The sequence below is a fragment of the Haliotis rubra genome, unplaced genomic scaffold, assembly GCF_003918875.1.
Source record: "Haliotis rubra isolate DU_JTF1 unplaced genomic scaffold, ASM391887v1 Scf1365, whole genome shotgun sequence".
Lineage (NCBI taxonomy): Eukaryota > Metazoa > Mollusca > Gastropoda > Lepetellida > Haliotidae > Haliotis > Haliotis rubra.
In genome coordinates this window covers 161,433-175,987 of record NW_025765298.1, presented here as the reverse complement: position 1 = coordinate 175,987, position 14,555 = coordinate 161,433, and positions in this window count along the sequence as shown.

Below are 14,555 nucleotides of genomic sequence, written 5' to 3'. Positions count from 1 at the left end.
ACAGAACTGGTTTACATTCATGGATCTATTCGTCTGAGCTACTGGAACCTGCCATGCCGAGTTGTTCCACAAGGTGTATCGGAAACAAGTTCACGTGTTGAAATCCCGGTCCGTCCATATTGTGTTGCTGGGTTTACCATCACCATATCCCTGCTCGTTGATTTCACTGAACTGGAGCACATCTAGCACCAGCCAAACTTCCTTCCCACTTGGACTGACTGACTGACTGAGTTTGGTTTTACGCCGCTTTTAGCAATATTCCAGCAACATCACGGCGGGGGACACCAGAAATGGGCTTCACACATAGTACCCATGTGGGGATTCGAACCCGGGTCTTCGGCATGACGAGCCAATGCTTTAACCACTAGGCTACCCCACCGCCCCGTTCCCACTTGGAGCACTCACTCACTCCTGATGTTAGAAACAAGGAAACAATATTCATAAAGCTGAATGGGATGAGAAGTGGGTATATGATCGGGCGTTACAGGATGTCTGTGGTATTTCGTGGGGAAGACCCCCGATAACAAACACGAAACAGTGGATCTTCTCGGTGCCAGCAGAGGCGTATGGAAACGCTGGCGGTTCTTGCAGAAACTAGGCTGTGATGACAGACATGTGGCTGTGTCCTTGTTGAGGGAACACTTCCCGAGGACGTGGTCGTCTTGAGTGCAGTCAGTAATTACTGGACGTTCAGTTGGACGTGGTCGTCTTGAGTGCAGTAAGTGATGACTGGACGTTCAGTTGGACGTGGTTGTCTTGAGTGCAGTAAGTGATGACTGGACGTTCAGTTGGACGTGGTCGTCTTGAGTACAGTAAGTGATGACTGGACGTTCAGTTGGACGTGGTCGTCTTGAGTGCAGTAAGTAATTACTGGACGTTCAGTTGGACGTGGTCGTCCTGAGTGCAGTAAGTGATGACTGGACGTTCAGTTGGACGTGGTCGTCTTAAGTACAGTAAGTGATGACTGGACGTTCAGTTGGACGTGGTCATCTTGAGTGCAGTAAGTAATTACTGGACGTTCAGTTGGACGTGGTCGTCTTGAGTACAGTAAGTGATGACTGCACGTTCAGTTGGACGTGGTCGTCTTGAGTACAGTAAGTGATGACTGGACGTTCAGTTGGACGGGGTCGTCTTGAGTGCAGTAAGTAATTACTGGACGTTCAGTTGGACGTGGTCGTCTTGAGTATAGTAAGTGATTACTGGACGTTCAGTTGGACGTGGTCGTCTTGAGTGCAGTAAGTGATGACTGCACGTTCAGTTGGACGTGGTCGTCTTGAGTGCAGTAAGTAATTACTGGACGTTCAGTTGGACGTGGTCGTCTTGAGTGCAGTCAGTAATGCAGTCAGTAATGACTGGACGTTCAGTTGGACGTGGTCGTCTTGAGTGCAGTAAGTAATTTCTGGACGTTCAGTTGGACGCATGTAAAGTATGTCTGAATTTATCAACCTTATCCTCTGACCTAATGTTGATATCTACTTTCTAAACACCACTGCTCAAACACATTCCTTCAAAGTTTTACAGACAAAAATATGTGAATATACATTTCTAGTTTTTAAGTGGAGACTTTTCTCCGGCTAATGATGGTCTTTCACCCAGGTGTAGATATCTGGCATTGCTTATTTATAATGACTAGCTCATGACGAGAGCTTTATTCGAATGTGCGCTATGAGTGAGTAAGTTTTACGCCCCTTTAGCAATGTTCCAGCAATATCACCACGAGGGACACCAGAAATGAGCTTTTCACAGTGTACCCATGTGGGGAATCGAACCACGATCTTCAGCGTGAACACCTGAACCACTCGGCTACCCCACGGGTCATGGCAAATGTAAACACGGGTCATGGCAAATGTAAACAAGAACTTCCAAATTCATAACCTCATCAAGGTGGTTCACAGGGTCAGGCGTCCCTGACCTTTAGGGTCAAATTTCACCGCGTTCCACCACTCCGTTTGGGGTACACATTTCATGTTTGCTGAAGAGGTAGATGCCTCGTGTAAATCAAATTCCGTCCTGTTTTATGTTATAGGTTGGGGCTGCGGCACTGACACAAGTACAATCAGTGAAATACACACTGTCGTCTAAGGAAACATGCAGCGATGTGATCAAGGAGTAGACGTCTACCAACAAATTTCTCGGAGGAAACAGCGGAGAAGGTTTAATGGGACTCATGAACCTGAGAAACACCGTACACCACATTCCTCTTGAATCTTTGCAAACGGACGTAAAATATCTCGAGCCGGCGTACGTGAACTTGAAGACGACCCTCCATAAACAGTCGGGCTTTCTCTCTGTCTGTTTGTTTGCAAGTCTCGATCAGACAATCCAGTGGTCTGGGTCTACTCGTTGAGAATACGATGACCTGTGTGAACCAAGTCAGGAGACATTCAGGAGTAAGACCCTGCCCACATTGCTATATATACCCTTTATCCCACATTGCTATATATACCCTTCACCCCACATTGCTATATATACCCTTCACCCCACATTGCTATATATACCCTTTACCCCACATTGCTATATATACCCTTTTATCCCACATTGCTATATATACCCTTTATCCCACATTACTATATATACCCTTTACCCTACATTGCTATCAATACTCTTTATCCCACATTGCTATATATACCCTTTACCCCACATTGCTATATTAACCTTTACCCCACATTGCTATATATACCCTTTACCCCACATTGCTATATATACCCTTTACCCCACATGGTATATATACCCTTTACCCCACATTGCTATATATACCCTTTACCCCACATTGCTATATATACCCTTTACCCCACATTGCTATATATACCCTTTATCCCACATTGCTATATATACCCTTTATCCCACATTACTATATATACCCTTTTTCAATTCTACATTGCTATCAATACTATCCCACATTGCTTATATCCCACATTGCTATATATACCTTTTTACCCCACATTGCTATATATACCCTTTACCCCACATTGCTATATATACCCTTTACCCCACATTGCTATATATACCCTTTTACCCACATTGCTATATATATACCTTTTTACCCCACATTGCTATATATACCCTTTTTGCTACCCCACATTGCTATATATACCCTTTTATCCCACATTGCTATATATACCCTTTATCCCACTTTGCTACATATACTCTTTATCCCACATTGCTATATATACCCTTTATCCCACATTGCTATATATACCCTTTACCCCACATTGCTACGTATACCTTTTATCCTACATTGCTAGATATATCCTTTACCCCACATTGCTATATATACCCTTTATCCCACATTGCTATATATACCCTTTTATCCCACATTGCTATATATACCCTTTATCCCACATTGCTATATATACCCTTTATCCCACACTGCTATATATACCCTTTTATCCCACATTGCTATATATACCCTTTTATCCCACATTACTATATATACCCCTTTTTAATTCCCACATTGCTACGTATATACTTTTTATCCCACATTGCTATATATACCTCCTTTTACCCCACATTGCTATATATATACCCTTTTATCCCACATTGCTATATATACCCTTTTATCCCACATTGCTATATATACCCTTTTATCCCACATTGCTATATATACCCTTTACCTACATTGCTATTATCCTTTATTCCCACATTGCTATATATACCCTTTTACCCCACATTGCTATATATATACCCCTTTTATCCCACATTGCTATATATATACTTTATCCCATATTGCTATATATACCCTTTACCCCACATTGCTATATATACCCTTTATCCCACATTGCTATATATACCCTTTATCCCACATTGCTATATATACCCTTTATCCCACATTGCTACATATACCCTTTACCCCACATTGCTGCATATACCCTTTATCCCATATTGCTATATATACCCTTTACCCCACATTGCTACATATACCCTTCACCCAACATTGCTGCATATACCCTTTATCCCACATTGCTATATATACCCTTTATCCCACATTGCTATATATACCCTTTACCCCACATTGCTGCATATACCCTTTATCCCACATTGCTATATATACCCTTTTATCCCACATTGCTATATATACCTTCTCACCCACATTGCTATATATACCCTTTGCTTATACCCATCATTGCTATATATACCCTTTTACCCCACATTGCTATATATACCCACATTGCTATATATACCCTTTTATCCCACATTGCTACATATACCCTTTTATCCCCACATTGCTATATATACCCTTCACTCCCATTGCTATTATACTATATATTATCCCACATTGCTATATATACCCTTTATCCCACATTGCTACATATATCCTTTACCCCACATTGCTGCATATACCCTTTATCCCACATTGCTACATATAACCTGTACCCCACATTGTTACATGTACCCTTTACCCCACATTGCTATATATACTTTTTACACATTGCTATGTCAAACATCCGTACTCCTTTCACTGCTATCACATCACTTGTGTGATCAGGTTGAGTTACACTATCTCACTTTTTTGATAAGAGAGGAGGAAGTAGATTTTGTGGGTACACTACTTCCCCGCCCACTGATACCAGGCACTTCATCTACTTGCCTCACACGTGACTCGCTCCGCCATCAACATGTGGTGTCATCAGTTTCATTGTACTGAAATATCACAGTCATCTGGACACTATACAATCAACATCTCACAGTGACGTTAAATAATAGTTCACAAATATCACAGTCAAAGGTCAAAATATGTTTATTTGTATGTAAGGCCACCGGCCCATATACAGCGGTTACAAAGAAGGTTTTCATTTAGGAGGATAACAATTGTTTTCTTAACATAATAGCATGATGGATATACAGTGATAATCTTTTTAAAATGGAGACATCGCATGAGGAAACAATTTTGTAAAATGCTGCATTATTACTTCTGATTGTAATACAGTAACGGAGATAATCAGAACGAATTTTATCATAGGCTGGACATTCAACAAGAAAATGTAATTCGTCTTCAATGCCTTTTTTACAAAATGGACATGATCTATAATTTCTATCAATGGAAAGTCTACTTCCTTCATTTACTTTTAAATCTAATAGCCCCAATCTAAATTTTACAAGTAGCAGTCTCAGATTCTTTGTAGTCACGAGGGATAAATATCTTTCTGTTTCTAAAAGGGACTTAAACTGTCTGTAACAATCAAAACGGGAGCTTTTGTTCTAACCTCCAGTGCCATTCTTGTTGAAAAATACCTATACAGCGATCTCTAAACTGGTTCAGAAAAACATTGACATTACCTACGGATTGGTTTAACCAAACGATACCAAAACCTTTAGAACAAAGAAGGTTCCTTATAAGGGACGCCCAAGTTTCTTTGCCATTACTGTCTAAATGTAGAAGCATATTGTAGGAAATTTTCGGGAGACGGTGAGCATTAATGAAAACTGGAAATCTCCCACATTCTCCATATACCATGTCGTTAGGGGTAGATTGTGTAACGCCTAAAAATTTCTTGCAGGCCAGGAAGTGTATCTTTTCAAGCGCTTGGAAAGGTTGGAAGCCCCATATTTCGGAACCGTACACAAGAATAGGCTGAATTTGTACATCAAATAATTTGAAAAAACACGTTGTGGGTAAGGAAACCAACGTTGTTATAAACGGACGTGAGGTATAACAGTGCTTTCTTAGGTCTGGGAGGGCTAAATCTGCAGCACAATGTGTCCAGTTCATAGTAAAGAGGGCGGTGGGGTAGCCTTGTGGTTAAGGCGTTCGCTCGTCACGCCGAAGACCCGGGTTCGATTCCCCACATGGGTACAATGTGTTAAGCCCATTTCTGGTGTCCCCGCCGTGATATTGCTGGAATATTGCTAAAAGCGGCGTAAAACCAAACTCACTCACTCACTCATAGTAAAGAAAAGTTTTACACCGAGGTATTTATAATGATTTACGACATTAACGGGTTTAGAATTAAAACACCACTTTTCGTTCGAAAAGAGGGGACCACCTTTTCTAAATACAACAATATTAGTCTTTCAAGATTTACTGATAGCGACCATTCTGAAGAATATCTTTCTAGTATGTTTAGTTGGTTTTGTAACGCAATAATTGAGGTAGATACTAGAATTACATCGTCTGCAAAAAGTAACATAAATATTTCAATAATGTCGGGAAATAACTGGACACCATGCTTACCTTGCAGCGAAATATCATTATGTAACTCGTTTATGAAGAAAGAGAACAGGATAGGGCTCATAATACATCCTTGTCTTAAACCGACTGGACAATCAAAAAAATCAGATAAACCACCTTGACTGCGTACACATGATTTGATATTTGAATACAATGACGTAAGCATGGTGTACATTTTGCCTCCCAGGCCAGCATTTCTAAGACAAAACCATAGTTTGGAACGATCAACTGAGTAGAACGCCTTTTTAAAATTAACAAATGCAACATACAATTTAGATTTGCGTCGAGATAAACATTTATGAATAATTGCATATATGGTGAAAATATGGTCTGATGTGGAATCAAGACTTCCCTGAATCCTGCTTGACATTCGGGAATTTTATCGTGCATGTTTGCCCACAGTGTAAGTCTATTATTGAGAATAGATGTAAAAGCTTCGGCAGTCTAGCACCTTGTCTGTCTATGTCATCGAGTATAGGGGTGAGTCATCTATGGAGTTATCTTCATTCTGGATAATCTGAAAGATATTGTTATTCTAAAGACTGACTTAAAATGGACAAGCCATTCTGATTTTGATATCTGATTACTGGGGCCTGATTTTTGTCTGAGTGAGCGGACCTGCTTCCAGAAAAGGGATGGGTTATGTAAAGAGTCGTTTAATTTCTAAGGTTGTTTTTGCATTGATTTATTTTTAATTGTCTACAAAAAGATTTATATTTATTTCTGTTCCCTAAGCAGTATAAGACTCGGTTGTTATCAGAGCAATTACATCTAAATCTTCTAAGTGCTTTTCTAGCACGTTGTTTAGCTGCTCTACACTCTTTGTTAAGTCTAACTTTAGGTTTCCTATCAAAGTTAGTCGTCTCCTCATACACTGTGCAGCCTCTAAAATAATTTTGACAAAGTCGCTTATTGCTAGTTCTATATCGATATCTAACGCATCGGTGATTACATCATGCAACAGAGATAGTTTAGGTCGCAAGATGGATAAAATGTATCCTTAAGTGAATCATTCTACAAACTTTCTTCTAGATTAGAAGGATTTCTAGTGGAGAGTGTACATTCGAAATTACAGGTCAGTTCTAATGGAGAGTGATCAGACTGAGATCGATCGCCAATGTTTAGTTTCTCAATAAACTGAAAAGAAGGATGGAGTACAAAAAAATAATCATTGACGCTGCAGCCCTGCAGGCCTATATATGTACATTCCCTTCCATGTCATAGGCAACTCTTCCATTTACAATATAAAGTTGTAGAGCATAGCAAAGGTCAAGAAGTATACGCCCAAATTTATTAATCACCTTTGTCATGTGACTTACGGTTTGACACCCTGTGACGTCATCATGACAGAGAGTGTCTCTCTGCATGTATTCAGCACTCCGTGCATCAAGTTCAACTGGAACATTATTCCCTTTCTCCTGTTCTCGCGTTCTAGTCACCACAATGACCTATATGCGAGTCCTGGAGATCAGTCAGATTTTCTAAGACGAAAGTCTCAATCTGATTTATGTGCCAATCCAGTGTTATGTCTAGCGTAATATGACGACACGTCGGGTGGGATATATGTGCAAAGCTATGTCCCTATTAAGTGAAAACGCTTCTTTCTTTAGTTTTATGCAAAGTAGATTATAAACATTCGTGTTGATTATTTTGGTAAATCGGGAAAGTGATTGATGGATACAGACACATATGCCACCAGACAAGCGACCATGTTCCGATAGCTTTACAGCTGGACTGTAGTAAATATCGTAGCCATCAAGCCACTGTGGATTTATACTAGTGTACTAACAAAGGTCTCAATCAGACAAACTATCTTGAAGGCTTTAAAATCATTTACTAGTTTACTAGACATGCCATTTATAGTGTAGAAAGGACAGAGATATCTGTGAGCTGTGAAGAAGATCCCCAAAATCTGGTCCGGGCTTTGGCCATTGTCCCATTGGCTGGTTCCAGCTTCTAACCCACTGATACCACTTCCTCCCCTGGCGAGAAATTTCCACTCGTACGGGATGTAGCAGGCTGAATGCGGCGTTTGGTAAAAAGGGTACCATTTTTGAAGAAACCGAATAAGTCAGTGTCTTTCAGACTGGATTTGCTGACGTTGACGTTTGGTTAAGCTCATTAGCGATTCCGTAACCATTGGCTCTGAGTACGTTTCTAGCTTTCAACGCGCGGACCTTATCGTCGGACAGAGCCAATTTTGCTATTATTGGCCGCTGTTTGTTCATACCATCTCGCTTCTTGCCAAGACGATGCGCACGGACGACGTCACTTGACTGCCAGGATTTGACGGTTACATGCTCATTTAAGACTGATAAAACAGCGCCTGTGCGGGCTATTGACTTTTCACCCTCCCTGCTCCAGGTATGCCATACAAGATTATGTTTTCACGCCGGCTAAAAGGTTCTAATTTATCAAGTTCCTCATCCATACGATCAAGACGTTCAGCCGTTGAGTCCACCGTTTCAGTTATAGCGTCAAAGTCACAGTACATAACCTCAAAATTACCCTTAACATCGTTTACCTCTTTCTGCAGCTCATTTACAGGTGAATCCAGTTGGTCGCATTTAGAGTGGATTAGGGTAATTTGACCTTTTAAATCAACGATCTGGGAACTGAGGTCATCTTCACATTGCAGAGTTCACTGAGAATAGAATTGTGGAGATCTTCCAGAGACAGGGGACCAGGATTCATTTCAACGTCATTGGAACACATGATTATTTGGGAAATAACTTTGATATCGCCCCTGATGATAGCTTCACTCACAGCACACACTCGGCCCGACCCTCAAGCCGGCGCACGTGAATTATGTTGTAAGACAATTCCCCTGGGTCGCAGCGAGACATAGTGACGTCACATGAAAACACACTACGTATGTTTATCTTATTCAAATTTCGCTCGATGGGGCAAGTCATATAACATATCAGAAGTCCACAAAACGCTTGGGAATTGCTTGATCATCGTATGTGGTAGCATTACCAAATTTTGAATATCTGAGAGGATCAAGACACTTTGATGAGAGATTGTTTACTGTTGTGACGTCACACACTTGTTTTACAGATGACAAACTCGTTGAAAAAAAAAACACTACTTGATGATTGTGTGAGGAGAATTTCTCCACATTTGGATGCGGCGACCCATAGGAACAGATGCAGTAAGTCAGAAATATGGTACAAACAGATGTCCGTCCCAGGTGTGAGAGTCGAGTGTAATGAGTGTTGACGTGGCTCACCTGTTGTGTACCCCTGGGTTGAAACAAACAGACCAATCCTTGCTCGATACAATCCAATATCAATCATTTTGATGTGGAATAGTACCTGTAGACCTTGCTAAAATTTGTACAGCATCAGATCCCCTCGAATAGACGTTTCAAAGTTGATTTTCTTTACAATGTATTGTCCTGCAGTTGACCACCACATATCACCAGGACACTATACAGTCAACAGTGACGTTAAATAATAGTTCACAAATACCACAGTCATCTGGACACGATAGAATCACCATCTCACAATGAAGTTAAATAATAGTTTACAAATATCACAGTCACCTGGACAATATGCAATCAACATCTCACAGTGACGTTAAATAATAGTTCACAAATATCAATACAGTCACCTGGACACTATACAATCAACAGTAACGTTAAATAATAGTTCACAAATATCACAGTCACCTGACACTATACAATCAACAGTAACGTTAAATAATAGTTCACAAATATCACAGTCACCTGGACACTATACAATCAACAGTAACGTTAAATAATAGTTCACAAATATCACACAGTCACCTTGGACACTATACAATCAACAGTAACGTTAAATAATAGTTCACAAATATCACACTCATCTGGACACGATAGAATCAACATCTCACAAATGAAGTTAAATAATAGCACAATATTTCACAAATATCACAGTCACCTGGACACTATACAATCAACAGTAACGTTAAATAATAGTTCACAAATATCACAGTCACCTGGACACTATACAATCAACAGTAACGTTAAATAATAGTTCACAAATATCACAGTCACCTGACACTATACAATCAACAGTAACGTTAAATAATAGTTCACAAATATCACAGTCACCTGACACTCATACAATCAACAGTAACGTTAAATAATAGTTCACAAATATCACACTCATCTGGACACGATAGAATCAACATCTCACAAATGAAGTTAAATAATAGCAATAATATTTCACAAATATCACAGTCATCTGACACTTTACAATCAACAGTGACGTTAAATAATAGTTCACAAATATCACAGTCATCTGACACGATAGAATCAACATCTCACAATGGAGTTAAATAATAGTTCACAAATATCACAGTCATCTGGACAATATACTGTGGTAGTTTAGGATATTTCGTGTGTAAAGTTTGAGTTCCATTTGAGGTTGGTTAATATAATATTGTTTATTAGTGTGTTCTCGGCTATGCTGATATGCATAGCCACAACACACCTGGCAGTTGTGCCTGGCATGCAGCCGAGGCACTGCCTGCCTCTAGATCTACAAAGGGAGTAGCTTCACAGCACTCCTTGTCTCTTAGTCCCTCTGGTTAACCAGAGGTGAGGACATTTATTTCAGTTGCTTGAGCCTTGGTAATCCAGACCAAGTATATAGTTTTTAGATTATATAGGAAATTAAGATATTTATTTGTTTTGGACATAGGCTCTTGGAAATCAGAGCCATGTCCTCATTAGGAGTTTGGGGTTAGGTTTGATTCTTAAGGTATAGGATTAGGGTTAGGGTTGTTAGGTTAGGATAGGTTTAGGTTTTGTAAATAAACTGTAGTCAGACAGATTACGCAGAGTTACCTCCCTTCCCTGCTAGGGAATCTCTAGTCAACGAAGGTTGACTAGTTGTTCTTGTCTGGTGCTACGTCCGCCGACATGGCCGAAAAGGCTGATGAAGAAAATTGCAAGTTAAATGATATAATTTGAAGCTTTGAAGGAGGTGAAAGTGCAGAATAAAGTGAAACTAGACATAGGTTAGATCGTTTAGACCATGATATTTGTTCTCTTAGACGCTTGTCTAATATCTTTGAGGGCGTTGATAGTCAGTCGGGACCGCATGGTTCAGTGAACCTTGACCCTACCGCATGTGTGCGAGATAGACATGCAGCAACAGTGCTAGCCAAACTGATGATATATCAAGTGATAATTTAAATCCTGAGGGGATTCAGCACTGATAGTGCCAGGGTGCCGCTTTTATACGAAGTGCAGCTTTGGATGTTCAGGGAGAGTATCAAAACGATACGTGACACTGTAAATCCAATGTAAAACTCCCCTGCAGACTTGAAAGTGCCTGAATCTAAGCAAGGTATTAAACGTGAGGATCAACAACATGCGGCAGTTGTAGCAAAGGTGTGCTCGTTATAGTGAAACAACATTGAAACTTTGTTTCCAAGTGGGCTGATGCAAGAAACATTACACAGGACGCATTGATTAAACTATATCAAGTTCAACTCGCACAGATACGTTATCTGCAGGAGGAACAGTCATCTCTAATAGTTCAAGGCCAGCTTGACCGCAATACTGCAAGGGGATATACAGGACACTGCAGAGAAATACATGTTCATTTAATGAAGAATCCTTGAATACCCTACGTAACGCTACCACCATTGCAGCTGCATTCAGGCTGCCACGGAACAGCGGGTCTTCAACTGAGGGCGTGGTTGGCGTCCGAGGTTACCACGGTTCAGGGGGTAGATTCTCCCTACGGTCGCCGGGACGGACCACTTTTCACAATAACAATCCCTCGAGTGGATCAGGAACAGTAATGGCTCTTACTTTACGTGTTACCAGAAATGGCAAAATATTGGATGTCCAGAGTTTATATTATCCTGATTCAGAATGGTGTTAACTTACCTTTCCATTGCTCTCCTTCTGTAAGTGTTCAAGACAATCATCGCTTGACAAGTTCTCAGATTAACTTTGTTAATGAAGAGATTTCAAGACTGACAATTTCTGGAGCTATACAAAGAGTGTCTGATAAACCATATTGTGTGCATCCTCTCTAGGTGTTGTTCCTAAACCTGCAATCACAAGTTGCTTTAATTGTTGATCTGCGATATGTGAACTCTTTTTGTTCAGTACCAAAATTTAGATATGAAGATGTCTCTATGTTGTCACATTATTATTGAGCCAAATGACTATTTGGTTACACTGGATCTAAAGGATGGATTTCACCATGTACCAATCCACAGTGATGATAGAAAATACTTAGGTTTTATTATGGATGGTATTATCAGTGGAATGTGCTCCCTTTGGGTTATCAGTAAGCCCTTACTTCTTTTTGTAAGACTCTCAGACCAGTTGCTCGACATCTTCGCGGGTTAGGGAATAAGACTCCTGGTGTACATGGACGATATTATCATTGCAGCTAAGAAGGAGCTTATTTCAGACCATGCTAACAAGGTAATTTGTGTGTTAGAGTCTCTTTGGATGGGTGATAAATTATGTAATGTAAATCTTCCCTCACCTCCCTGAGTACTAAAAAAGGAATTTCTTGGATTCTTGGTGGATTCTGTCGGACCTAAAGGTGTGCCTGTTCTAAAGGTTCGAATCACAAGGTGAGAAAGTTGAAGAAGGACATACAGGAGAGCGATATCTGTCCCTTGGCATTAGAGCTAGACATTTAGCGCGCCTTGCAGGCCAGTGTATCTCTGTCTGTAGAGCAATATTTCCAGGAAAACTTGCTTAGGGTCAGTGTATAGGCTTCTTGCGAGCAAAACACACATGTGGAATCAACATTTAGTTTGGACTGATGATAGCCTTTCAGATCTGAAATGGTGGATAAGCGCCCCTTGGATTCTTGGAACGGTACCACTATGCTTGTGAGGACCTTCCGACGGACAGCTCGAAACGGATGCCCCTGAACACCCGGCTAGGAGCAGTTTTCAAAGGCCTTTCAGCGCAGGGTGTGTATGGACAGTGGACACTTCATTTCAGTCAATAAACTTTCGAGAAATGCTTGCTGTGTTAATGGCTCTTAAAGTCATTTCTCGATTCAATCTGACAGGCGAAAAATTCAATTGCTATCGGACAATGTGACAACAGTGGCTTACCTCAATCACATGGGGAGGTCCCATCAAGGAGTTAACAGAGCTGGCAACAAGAATATGGGAGCTCTGCTTAGACAGAGACATTATGCTAGTAACTCGCCATCTACCCGGGGTGGAGAATGTAGGAGCCGGACATGCTATCCCGCCGATTCGACCTTACGGTACGAGTGGAGGTTACACCCACGGTCTTCAATATGCTGGATTACATGTGGGGACCACACACGGTAGACAGATTTTATGTCATTGATCAAACCAACACAGCTGCAAAAGTATACAACAGTCGAACATGCGATCCGTACACTCAAGGAGTCGACGGGCTGGCTCAAAACGATTGGCATATACACAACAATTTTGTCAACGCTCCGTTCAGATTGATACCAGACATTCTGCAAAAAGTTGTGTCCACAAAGTCCTTTGCCACAGTGATAGCACCATGGTGGTGCCAGCCCAGACGTGGTTTCCTCGTCTTCAGAAACTATCAATCTGTTCTCACCTCTAAAGCTTCCTCGTCAAAGACGACGTTGTTGCCTTCCACTATTAGCAAAGCCGAACCACTGGCAAATCCAAATGGAGACTGTTCGGCTTGGAGGATCTATGGAGGGGAACGGTTAATTCGTTCTGGAGGGACGAATCGAGCTGCTGATCAGATATCACATGCTTTTGGCGCCAAGTACTTTACATTTGTACAATTCCTTTGTTAACAAGTTTAGAGATTTTTGTGTTGAAGAGAAATGTGTCTTCCACCTACTAGTACATCTGTGTTAGCAACCTTCTGTGTAAGGGTTGCGGATTCATCGCCTAAACCTCTAGATCTCAGCTGAAAAGTGCATGTGCGGCTATATCTTGTCTGTAAGGAAACTATGAATCTTCAGAACATTGTACACCTTCTGATGTATCTAGATTAGTACAGGCTCTGGTGAAGTCTGGTACAGAGGTTCCTATATGCAGCGTTCCACAGTGATGCCAGTATCTGCATTGAATGATTTGTTTCAGAGATGGCCAGATAACAAAATATTGTCAATAAACAGCTCCGCCAAAGGCAGTGACTCCTATTAGCTCTGGTGGCTATGTTGCTCCATCAGATATCATCGCCCTTGAAATCGGTACATTATGATGCCCAGACCCGCTTGACTAAGAGCAACGAGTTTACTACAAATCAATTGTCTTTTTCATGCAGATGGTTCTCTGACTATAAACTTCTTTGGCATAAAAATGACACTTCACGTACTGGTTTTGAGGTTTTGGTCTCAGCCTGCAGATTGCAGGCAAGTTGGACCCTGTAAAGACCTTGAAGGGGATTACA